This window comes from Gymnoscopelus microlampas (genome assembly GCF_963454915.1).
Source record: "Gymnoscopelus microlampas genome assembly, chromosome: 15".
NCBI classification, from domain to species: domain Eukaryota; kingdom Metazoa; phylum Chordata; class Actinopteri; order Myctophiformes; family Myctophidae; genus Gymnoscopelus; species Gymnoscopelus microlampas.
Genome location: NC_139952.1, coordinates 46,948,207 through 46,958,682, shown reverse-complemented (window position 1 = coordinate 46,958,682; position 10,476 = coordinate 46,948,207).

Below are 10,476 nucleotides of genomic sequence, written 5' to 3'. Positions count from 1 at the left end.
TCCTGTGTTTGGGTCTCAGTTTCTCAGCTACTACGAAAAGCAACTTAGTGAAAACATCTTCAAAATTAAATTAAAATATATTAATTTTCTCTCTCTCGCTCTCTCGCTCTCGTACATTCACTGAAGCAGTGGTTCTCAACCAGTGGTCCGGGGACCACCAGATGAATAGTTACAAACCAAATTGACCCTTATGTGTCTGTAACTCTGAGAGTGTACAAATGGAACCAAATGGACCCTAACGGGTCCATTTGGTTCTCAGAGTTAAATGAACACTAATGATGATGATTGGGACCCCCCAAGAAATAAAAATGGTTGAGTCCCTGGCATATCTTTTCAAATGGGGGTCTGTGGGATATTTTGTGTCAATTTGGGGGTGCTTGAGGCAAAAAAGGTTGAAAACCACTGCACTAAAGAAAAAAGAGAGAGTATATAGCCACAGGGTGCATTTCTCCTTTCCGACATGTCGCCTTTCCGACGTTGACGAACCCTATACCTAACCCTAACCCTAACCCTAACCGCACGCGGAAGCACCTAGTCGGAGTGGTGAGATGTCGGAATGGAGAGTGAACACCATAGCCACACACTCGTCTGGCTGCCGATGGCAATATTTCATTGTGGACAAAGAGACAAAAAACACCAACGTGTGTAAAAAGCATGAGAGGAAAGCATGAGTGTCATTTTAGATTTTAGCGTTGGCTCACAGCGCATCACTTCGTGCTGCACTACGAGCTTGTACATCTGCTATTTTTGAAAATTTTCGAAATAGTCGATCTAAAAGCTTGCGACGCGTCTGCCAGGGTGTTTTTTTTGTGTTTATTCTAAAATTTTTATCCCACGATTTTGTAACCCCATTTTTTACACCCAGTGCCAATTGTCTATGTAATCCTGGGCACTACCTTCCCTCTGCCAACCTAGGGAGGCCAGGGCCGAGCTCATGCCTCCTTCAATGCATGAGAGCCAACTGACCTTCTTGTCACTTGACAGGGGGGAGTTTCCCTGGTTGGACGTAGCGCGTGGAAGGAACACGTTATTCCAACCAGTTCCTTTCCCCTCCATGAGGCGCCCCGGCTGACCAGGGGGAGGCAGTATAGTGACCAGCATGTTTTTGTGAGGGTACCTACCCTAGGAGACACGGGGAGCACATGCAAACTCCACACAGAGTAGGCCCTTTTGCCAACCCCACCTAGGGTATGGGCGCTGATGACATGGAGGAGAGAACACGCCCCCCCCCCCCCCCCCCCCCCGGCGCCCACAGCGTTGCCAGGGTGTTGTTTGCACGACGATGGTTTGTAATGACCACAGACCTGGTCAACCTATAAAAGGTGTAGGTTTGTAGATCAGAGGTACAGACGTAAAAAACGGAGACCGTACCAGAGCGGAGACGATAAGTGTTGAAGGAAGAAGATAAAGGATTCAAGAAGAAGACTTATCAAACAGACCCAGAAAACAACAAACATTTATGAGTGCATTTTTACCGGTTTTATGATCACAAGCCCCTTTTTTGCATCTCGAACAATGTCGACTCCGGCTAAAAGACGACTTATGCAAGACTTTAAAAGCCTTCAAGAGGACCCCCCGATGGGCGTCAGCGCGTCGCCATCGGAGAACGACATCATGCTTTGGAACGCCGTCATTTACGCCTAACCTAAATGTCCAGTGGCGTGCACAGACATTTTGAGGGGCAGGTGCTCAAGTAAATTATACTTTTTTTTCTTTGTTTACTAGGTCTGCTCTTTTTTCCCCTCTACACCTATACCTCTTTGCCAAAAATAGCCGATCTACAAGCCCACAACGCCTCGCAGCGCGAGGCGTTGTGGGCTTCTAGATCTGCTATTTTTGGCTAAAGGCTAAAGGGAGGCTAGCTTTGGGGTGGTTATGGTAAAAAGAAAAATCATATCACATAAAGATTTGGCGGACCCCCCTGTAGTAACTCTGAGGACCCCCTAGGGGTCCCGGACCCCCTGTTGAAGACCCCCGCTGTAAACTTTCAAAAGGGCACTTCTGGTCAAGAGGGCAAAGGGCAGGTGCTCTAGCGCCACCTAGAGTCTATATGTGCACTTTCCTGCTAATGTCTCTTGTTGGCTAGAAGACCTAAGTGAACCACGCCTTGCTGTGCCAACGTATTTCATGGCTTCTGGATTTGTTTCCATTACACTTAATAATATATGGGCACCTGCTCAGGAGGTGGTACTAACCCGGAGTTCTGGGAATCCGGAGCTCAGCACTCATATATACCATGCCTTTTGAGCTGGCAGTGCCAGTCTGCCATAGGCGGTTTTTATGAGGGGGCATGGGGGCTCTTGCCCCCCCCCCCCCCCCCCCCCCCCCCCACAACATGGATGTCTCTGTTCCACCACAGAGACATCCACACCGTCCTGTTCCACCACAGAGACATCCACGGCGGGCTGGACAACATGCCTCCAGAACCACGGCCCTGGTTCCAGAAGTGGATTTGGTTTAACTGGGAGTCGCCGCTGAATTCACCTCACATCCCCGCCGCGCTCAACGACCTGTTACACATGACCAGCAGCTATCGGCTAGACTCTCACATCCCGGTTACATTATCGTCTATTCGCAATTATTTAAGATCATCGCAATTATTTTCGCATAATCTTCATAATTGTAGATCTGCTATTTTTGAAGATTTTTTATTTTTTTTGTACATTTTTGAATATATAAATATAGTTTTTAAAGCAAACATGTTTAACTCAAATCCTTGCTTCTGGGGGGGAAGGGGGGGGGGGGCTGGAAAAACGCATTTTACAAATGTTCGCTTTAGAAAATATATAAACACACATTTTCATGATTTTTCAAAAATGGCAGATCTACAAGCTCATAGCGCGGCACTCGGTGCCGCGCTATGAGCTTGTAGATCTGCTATTTTTGAATAGCCTAAAGAAATCTAACGTGACAGAGATGCGCTCCAGGATTGAATGGGTTGGTTAAAACCGGGAAAGAATCTGTCTTTTTTTATTTTACAGTTGGCTATTCAAAAGTAGCAGATGTACAAGCTCACAGCGCGGCACGAGCAAGTGACGCCTGTAAATGCAATCAACAGGACACCGCAGGGACTTGAACCCCGTCCCAGTGAGCCAGGAGTGCCATACCAGTGTATTATACCTCTTTGACTCATTTACAGGTTCAAGAAATCACACATTAGCCCTTTAAGACCTGGAACGGTCATTTTTAGATTTGAGCTAAAAAACAACAACATTATTTTACACTTTGGCTATTCAAAAACAAGCTTGTAGATCTTCTATTTTTGAACAGTTTGAAAATGTGTGCAAATCTGTTAATATACTGTATAGCCTATATTCTTTTAAAGCAAACATTTTTTTAACTCAAACTCCTTCTGGGGGTTCCTGGAACTAAATGTTTTGAGATGGGGGCCAACTACATATTATTTTGGGGGCTCTTGACGTGAAAAAGTTTACGTTTTTTTCAAAAAACTTGGACATTAGCAGAATCCCCCAGAAGCAAATATTTGAGTTACAAATATTCGCTTTAAAAATATATACATTCAAAGATTTGCACACATTTTCACGTTTTTTTACTTAAAAAATAGCAGATCTACAAGCTCATAGCGCGGCATCGAGTGTCTTAAAGGGTTAACATTCATTCTCATTTATATTTCAACTTTTACCTAGAGACGCTCCCGATGCGGCGTGTTGTGAGCTTGCAGATCGGCTATTTTCACCATTTTACAATGTTCTGGAAACAAGGACCCCCAAATGTATTACATTTTCCTGTGGACCAGCATCTGAACATGTTTTGTGCCGGGGACCCCCAGAAGAGAAGAATTATGTAAAAAAACTCAAAACTCAAAATGATTCAACATTTTCCAAGCATTTGATATTTTTCAATGATTTTCAAAAATAGCAGATCTACAAGCTTGCAGCGCGTCACTTTGTGCCGCGAGCTTGTAGATCTGCAATTTTTTTTTGTATTATTATATACTATATTTAATAAATACCCCTTTGAGGTTTTCAATTATTTTTTGATCAAGACCAAACCTTAGGCTACTTTTTTTTCCAAAATCTTAAAAAATAACAGATGTGTGCGAGCTTGTGTATCTGCTATTTTTTAGAACCAATATTCTAAACCCTACAAGTTTTCTGAAACACTTAAAACACTTTATACATACCAGACAGACAGACAGACGCTGTCCCGGTTTTTAATTGGTGAAATGGCCTGTCTTGGTTTAAAGCCCACTCACCACGACAAGGTGCAGGCCGAGAGTGGGGACCCCGCCCCCCACCAATCATGGTGGGGGGGGGGGGGGGGGGTCCAAGTGAAAACACATCGTTCACAAAACAAATCACAAAAAGTGCCACAAAAATGCCACAATAAATTCACAAAAGATCCACAAAATGTCACAACAAATTCCCCCCAAAAATGACAATGGCCACAAAATAACCGATCGGATGGCTTAGTGAGGTCCTCGGACGGGCGCCGCCGGAGTCGGTCACGGCCCCGGTGGAGCGCTCGGAAGTCTGAGTACCCGTGAGTTGGACAAGGCCTTTGGGCCCGGGCCGGAGGAGCAGCGGCTGAGCGACGCGGGCGCGACCGAGCCCCGAGGAGCCCGGCGGCACGCGCCACTGCCGACACCGCACCCGGCCGCGGACCGCGGCAAGGTTTTTCTTGGCCTTTGGGCCCTGCCGGGAGCGGCAGCTGAGCGACGCCGGCAAGAACGGGCCCCGTGGAGCCCGGCGCCACACGCCACTCACCGCCCCCGGCCGTGGACCGCGGCGGACCCCCGGGCGCCGCAGGTCACCGCCCCGCCGAGTGGCTTTGCCCAGTTGAGGCGGGGATAGGGGCTGCGGACATTGAACCCCCCGACGACCCTCCGGAGAAGAGCCTCGAGTTCTGAGTACCCGTGAGTTTGACAAGGCCTTTGGGCCCGGGCCGGAGGAGCGGCAGCTGAGCGACGCGGGCGCGACCGGGCCCCGAGGAGCCCGGCGGCACGCGCCACTGCCGACACCCGGCTGCGGACCGCGGCGAGGTTTTTTCTTGGCGACGGACCCCCGGGCGCCACAGGTCACCGCCCCGCCGAGGCGGGGATCGGGGCTGCGGACATTGAACCCCCCGACGACCCTCCGGAGGAGAGACTCGAGTTCTGGGTACCCGTGAGTTTGACAAGGCCTTTGGGCCCTGCCGGGGGACGGCAGCTGAGCGACGCGGGCGAGAACGGGCCCCGTGGAGCCCGATGCCACGCGCCGCTCACCGCCCCCGGCCGTGGACCGCGGCGGCGAGGCTGTTTTTCTCCGGAAAACAGCCTCGAGTTCTGGGTACCCATCAAGTTAGGGCGACTTCCGAGCGCTCCCCGGGGCCGTGACCGACTCCGGCGGCGCCCGTCCGAGGACCGCACTAAGCCATCCGATCGGTAGTAGCGACGGGCGGTGTGTAGCATAACTGAAAATAAATAGTCAAAATAAATTACGTAGCAGCGATTCATTTTAGCACACGCCGCGTCACATGAATTTACAAAATAAATTAAAAAAACATTGAAAACGACAACCTAGCTCAAACTTTAAGTACATCACTAGCCTGTAGCTTTTGCCATAACAGTTTTGTTCACACTGTTTTTATAGGAAGTTTAGTTGGAGACTAGGGATGTTAACAATTAATCTATAATCTATAATCGATTGCCGTTAAGAATGTCAATTAATTGAAAAAAATTAATGAAAAAAGTGTTTTTGTTTTTTTTGTTTTTGGCTAGTGAAAGCTACTGTTACAGTATGGTGTGTGACAGACAGACAGACAGACAGACAGACAGACAGACAGACAGACAGACAGACAGAGACAGAGTGAGAGGCAGACAGACAGACAGACAGACAGACAGACAGACAGACAGAGACAGTGACAGACTGAGAGAGAGAGGCAGACAGACAGTGACAAAGTGAGAGAGAGACTTGGGACTTGGGTTAAATTGGGACTTGCGGGTAGACACTGTTCTTACTGTTCTAAAGGCACAAGTTCAAAATTGAAGATGACGTCGAGGTGAGACATTTAGCCAGAGTACATGTCACACATTCAGCTGAAGACGCAGATGTTGTGAGCCAGCTCATCAACCATTACTCCAGTTGGTACCGGTTGAAGCGTGCTGTGGCCTGGATTCTCTGTGTCAAGGATCTGCTTCTAAAACGTTGCAGACAAAAAAATAATGGAGATGTACAGACAGATCCAGGCTGTTAAACGACAATTGTGCAGCAGAAAAAACATGATCAGTCAGAGAAGTAGTCCATTGACAAAGCTTGATCTGATAATCCAAGATGGAGTACTGAGAGTTGGAGGCCGTCTCCATGCATCTACCAAGCCAGAGCATGGTGGAAGGAGGTGGTGTTAGGAGGTGGTGTTAGAAGGAGGTGGTGTTAGAAGGAGGTGGTGTTAGAAGGAGGTGGTGTTAGAAGGACGTGGTGGAAGGAGCTTTCCATGCTCTGGCATGGCAGATGCATGGAGACGGCCTCCATCTCTCAATATTCCATCTTTGATTATTAGATCAAGCTTCTTCAATGGACTCCTTCTGTGACTGGTCATGTCTTTTCTGCTGCACAATTGTCGTTTGACAGCTGGGATCTGTCTGTACATCTCCATTTTATTTTTTCTGCAGCGTTGTAGAAGCAGATCCTTGACACAGAGTCCAGGCCACAGCGCTCTTCAACCGGTACCAACTGGAGTAATGGTTGATGAGCTTGCTCAAAACATCTGCGTCTTCAGCTGCATGTGTGACATGTACTGTGGCTAAATGTCTCACCTCGCCGTCATCTTCTTCAATGTTGAACTTGTCAGGTCTATTTGGCCACCAACTCTAGTTCCTGCAGGAGAGGTGGACATTGAAACCTGCTCAGACACAAAAGCAAAGTGCAATAATAGCGCCTTGCTGTTCTTACTTTTCTGAAGGCACAGTTGCGCCTTGCTGTTCTTACTGTTCTGAAGGCACAGTTGCGCCTTGCTGTTCTTACTGTTCTGAAGGCACAGTTGCACCTTGCTGTTCTTACTGTTCTGAAGGCACAGTTGCGCCTTGCTTTTCTTACTGTTCTGAAGGCACAGTTGCGCCTTGCTGTTCTTACTGTTCTGAAGGCACAGTTGCGCCTTGCTGTTCTTACTGTTCTGAAGGCACAGTTGCGCCTTGCTGTTCTAACTGTTCTGAAGGCACAGTTGCGCCTTGCTGTTCTTACTGTTCTGAAGGCACAGTTGCACCTTGCTGTTCTTACTGTTCTGAAGGCACAGTTGCGCCTTGCTGTTCTTACTGTTCTGAAGGCACAGTTGCACCTTGCTGTTCTTACTGTTCTGAAGGCACAGTTGCGCCTTGCTGTTCTTACTGTTCTGAAGGCACAGTTGCGCCTTGCTGTTCTTACTGTTCTGAAGGCACAGTAGCACCTTGCTGTTAGTCTCTCGTGGTCTCTCGTGGTCTTCAGCCACAGACAGACAGACATAAAGAAAGACAGAGAGACAGACAGAGACAGAGTGAGAGAGAGGCAGGCAGACACACACAGACAGAGTGAGAGACAGAGACAGACAGACAGACAGACAGACAGACAGACAGACAGACAGACAGACACAGAATGACAGACAGACAGAGACAGACAGACACACACAGACAGACAGAGACAGACAGACAGACAGACAGACAGACAGACAGACAGACAGACAGACAGACAGACAGACAGACAGACAGACAGACAGAGACAGACAGACAGACAAAGAGATACAGACACAGAGCCACATATAGACAGAGAGACAGAGTGAGAGAGAGACAGACAGACAGACAGACAGACAGACAGACAGACAGACAAACAGACAGACACAGAGTGAGAGACAGACAGACATAGAGACAGACAGACAGACAGACAGACAGACAGACAGAGTGAGAGAAAGACACAGACAGACAGACAGACAAAGTGAGAGACAGACAGACAGACAGACAGAGACAGACACAGTGAGAGACAGACACAGACAGAGACAGACACACAGACAGACAGAGACAGACACACAGACACAAAAGCAAAGTGCAATAATAGCGCCTTGCTGTTCTTACTTTTCTGAAGGCACAGTTGCGCCTTGCTGTTCTTACTTTTCTGAAGGCACAGTTGCGCCTTGCTATTCTTACTGTTCTGAAGGCACAGTTGCGCCTTGCTGTTCTTACTGTTCTGAAGGCACAGTTGCGCCTTGCTGTTCTTACTTTTCTGAAGGCACAGTTGCGCCTTGCTGTTCTTACTTTTCTGAAGGCACAGTTGCGCCTTGCTATTCTTACTGTTCTGAAGGCACAGTTGCGCCTTGCTGTTCTTACTGTTCTGAAGGCACAGTTGCGCCTTGCTGTTCTTACTTTTCTGAAGGCACAGTTGCGCCTTGCTGTTCTTACTGTTCTGAAGGCACAGTTGCGCCTTGCTGTTCTTACTTTTCTGAAGGCACAGTTGCACCTTGCTGTTGTTACTGTTCTGAAGGCACAGTTGCACCTTGCTGTTCTTACTGTTCTGAAGGCACAGTTGCGCCTTGCTGTTCTTACTTTTCTGAAGGCACAGTTGCGCCTTGCTATTCTTACTGTTCTGAAGGCACAGTTGCGCCTTGCTGTTCTTACTGTTCTGAAGGCACAGTTGCGCCTTGCTGTTCTTACTGTTCTGAAGGCACAGTTGCGCCTTGCTGTTCTTACTGTTCTGAAGGCACAGTTGCGCCTTGCTATTCTTACTGTTCTGAAGGCACAGTTGCACCTTGCTGTTCTTACTGTTCTGAAGGCACAGTTGCGCCTTGCTGTTCTTACTGTTCTGAAGGCACAGTTGCACCTTGCTGTTCTTACTGTTCTGAAGGCACAGTTGCGCCTTGCTGTTCTTACTTTTCTGAAGGCACAGTTGCGCCTTGCTGTTCTTACTGTTCTGAAGGCACAGTTGCGCCTTGCTGTTCTTACTGTTCTGAAGGCACAGTAGCACCTTGCTGTTAGTCTCTCGTGGTCTCTCGTGGTCTTCAGCCACAGACAGACAGACATAAAGAAAGACAGACAGACAGACAGAGACAGAGTGAGAGAGAGACTTGGGACTTGGGTTAAATTGGGACTTGCGGGTAGACACTGTTCTTACTGTTCTAAAGGCACAAGTTCAAAATTGAAGATGACGTCGAGGTGAGACATTTAGCCAGAGTACATGTCACACATTCAGCTGAAGACGCAGATGTTGTGAGCCAGCTCATCAACCATTACTCCAGTTGGTACCGGTTGAAGCGTGCTGTGGCCTGGATTCTCTGTGTCAAGGATCTGCTTCTAAAACGCTGCAGACAAAAAAATAATGGAGATGTACAGACAGATCCCAGCTGTTAAACGACAATTGTGCAGCAGAAAAAACATGATCAGTCAGAGAAGTAGTCCATTGACAAAGCTTGATCTGATAATCCAAGATGGAGTACTGAGAGTTGGAGGCCGTCTCCATGCATCTACCAAGCCAGAGCATGGTGGAAGGAGGTGGTGTTAGGAGGTGGTGTTAGAAGGAGGTGGTGTTAGAAGGAGGTGGTGTTAGAAGGACGTGGTGGAAGGAGCTTTCCATGCTCTGGCATGGCAGATGCATGGAGACGGCCTCCATCTCTCAATATTCCATCTTTGATTATTAGATCAAGCTTCTTCAATGGACTCCTTCTGTGACTGGTCATGTCTTTTCTACTGCACAATTGTCGTTTGACAGCTGGGATCTGTCTGTACATCTCCATTTTATTTTTTCTGCAGCGTTGTAGAAGCAGATCCTTGACACAGAGTCCAGGCCACAGCGCTCTTCAACCGGTACCAACTGGAGTAATGGTTGATGAGCTTGCTCAAAACATCTGCGTCTTCAGCTGCATGTGTGACATGTACTGTGGCTAAATGTCTCACCTCGCCGTCATCTTCTTCAATGTTGAACTTGTCAGGTCTATTTGGCCACCAACTCTAGTTCCTGCAGGAGAGGTGGACATTGAAACCTGCTCAGACACAAAAGCAAAGTGCAATAATAGCGCCTTGCTGTTCTTACTTTTCTGAAGGCACAGTTGCGCCTTGCTGTTCTTACTTTTCTGAAGGCACAGTTGCGCCTTGCTGTTCTTACTGTTCTGAAGGCACAGTTGCGCCTTGCTGTTCTTACTGTTCTGAAGGCACAGTTGCGCCTTGCTGTTCTTACTGTTCTGAAGGCACAGTTGCACCTTGCTGTTCTTACTGTTCTGAAGGCACAGTTGCACCTTGCTGTTCTTACTGTTCTGAAGGCACAGTTGCGCCTTGCTGTTCTTACTGTTCTGAAGGCACAGTTGCGCCTTGCTTTTCTTACTGTTCTGAAGGCACAGTTGCGCCTTGCTGTTCTTACTGTTCTGAAGGCACAGTTGCGCCTTGCTGTTCTTACTGTTCTGAAGGCACAGTTGCGCCTTGCTGTTCTTACTGTTCTGAAGGCAGAGTTGCGCCTTGCTGTTCTTACTGTTCTGAAGGCACAGTTGCACCTTGCTGTTCTTACTTTTCTGAAGGCACAGTTGCGC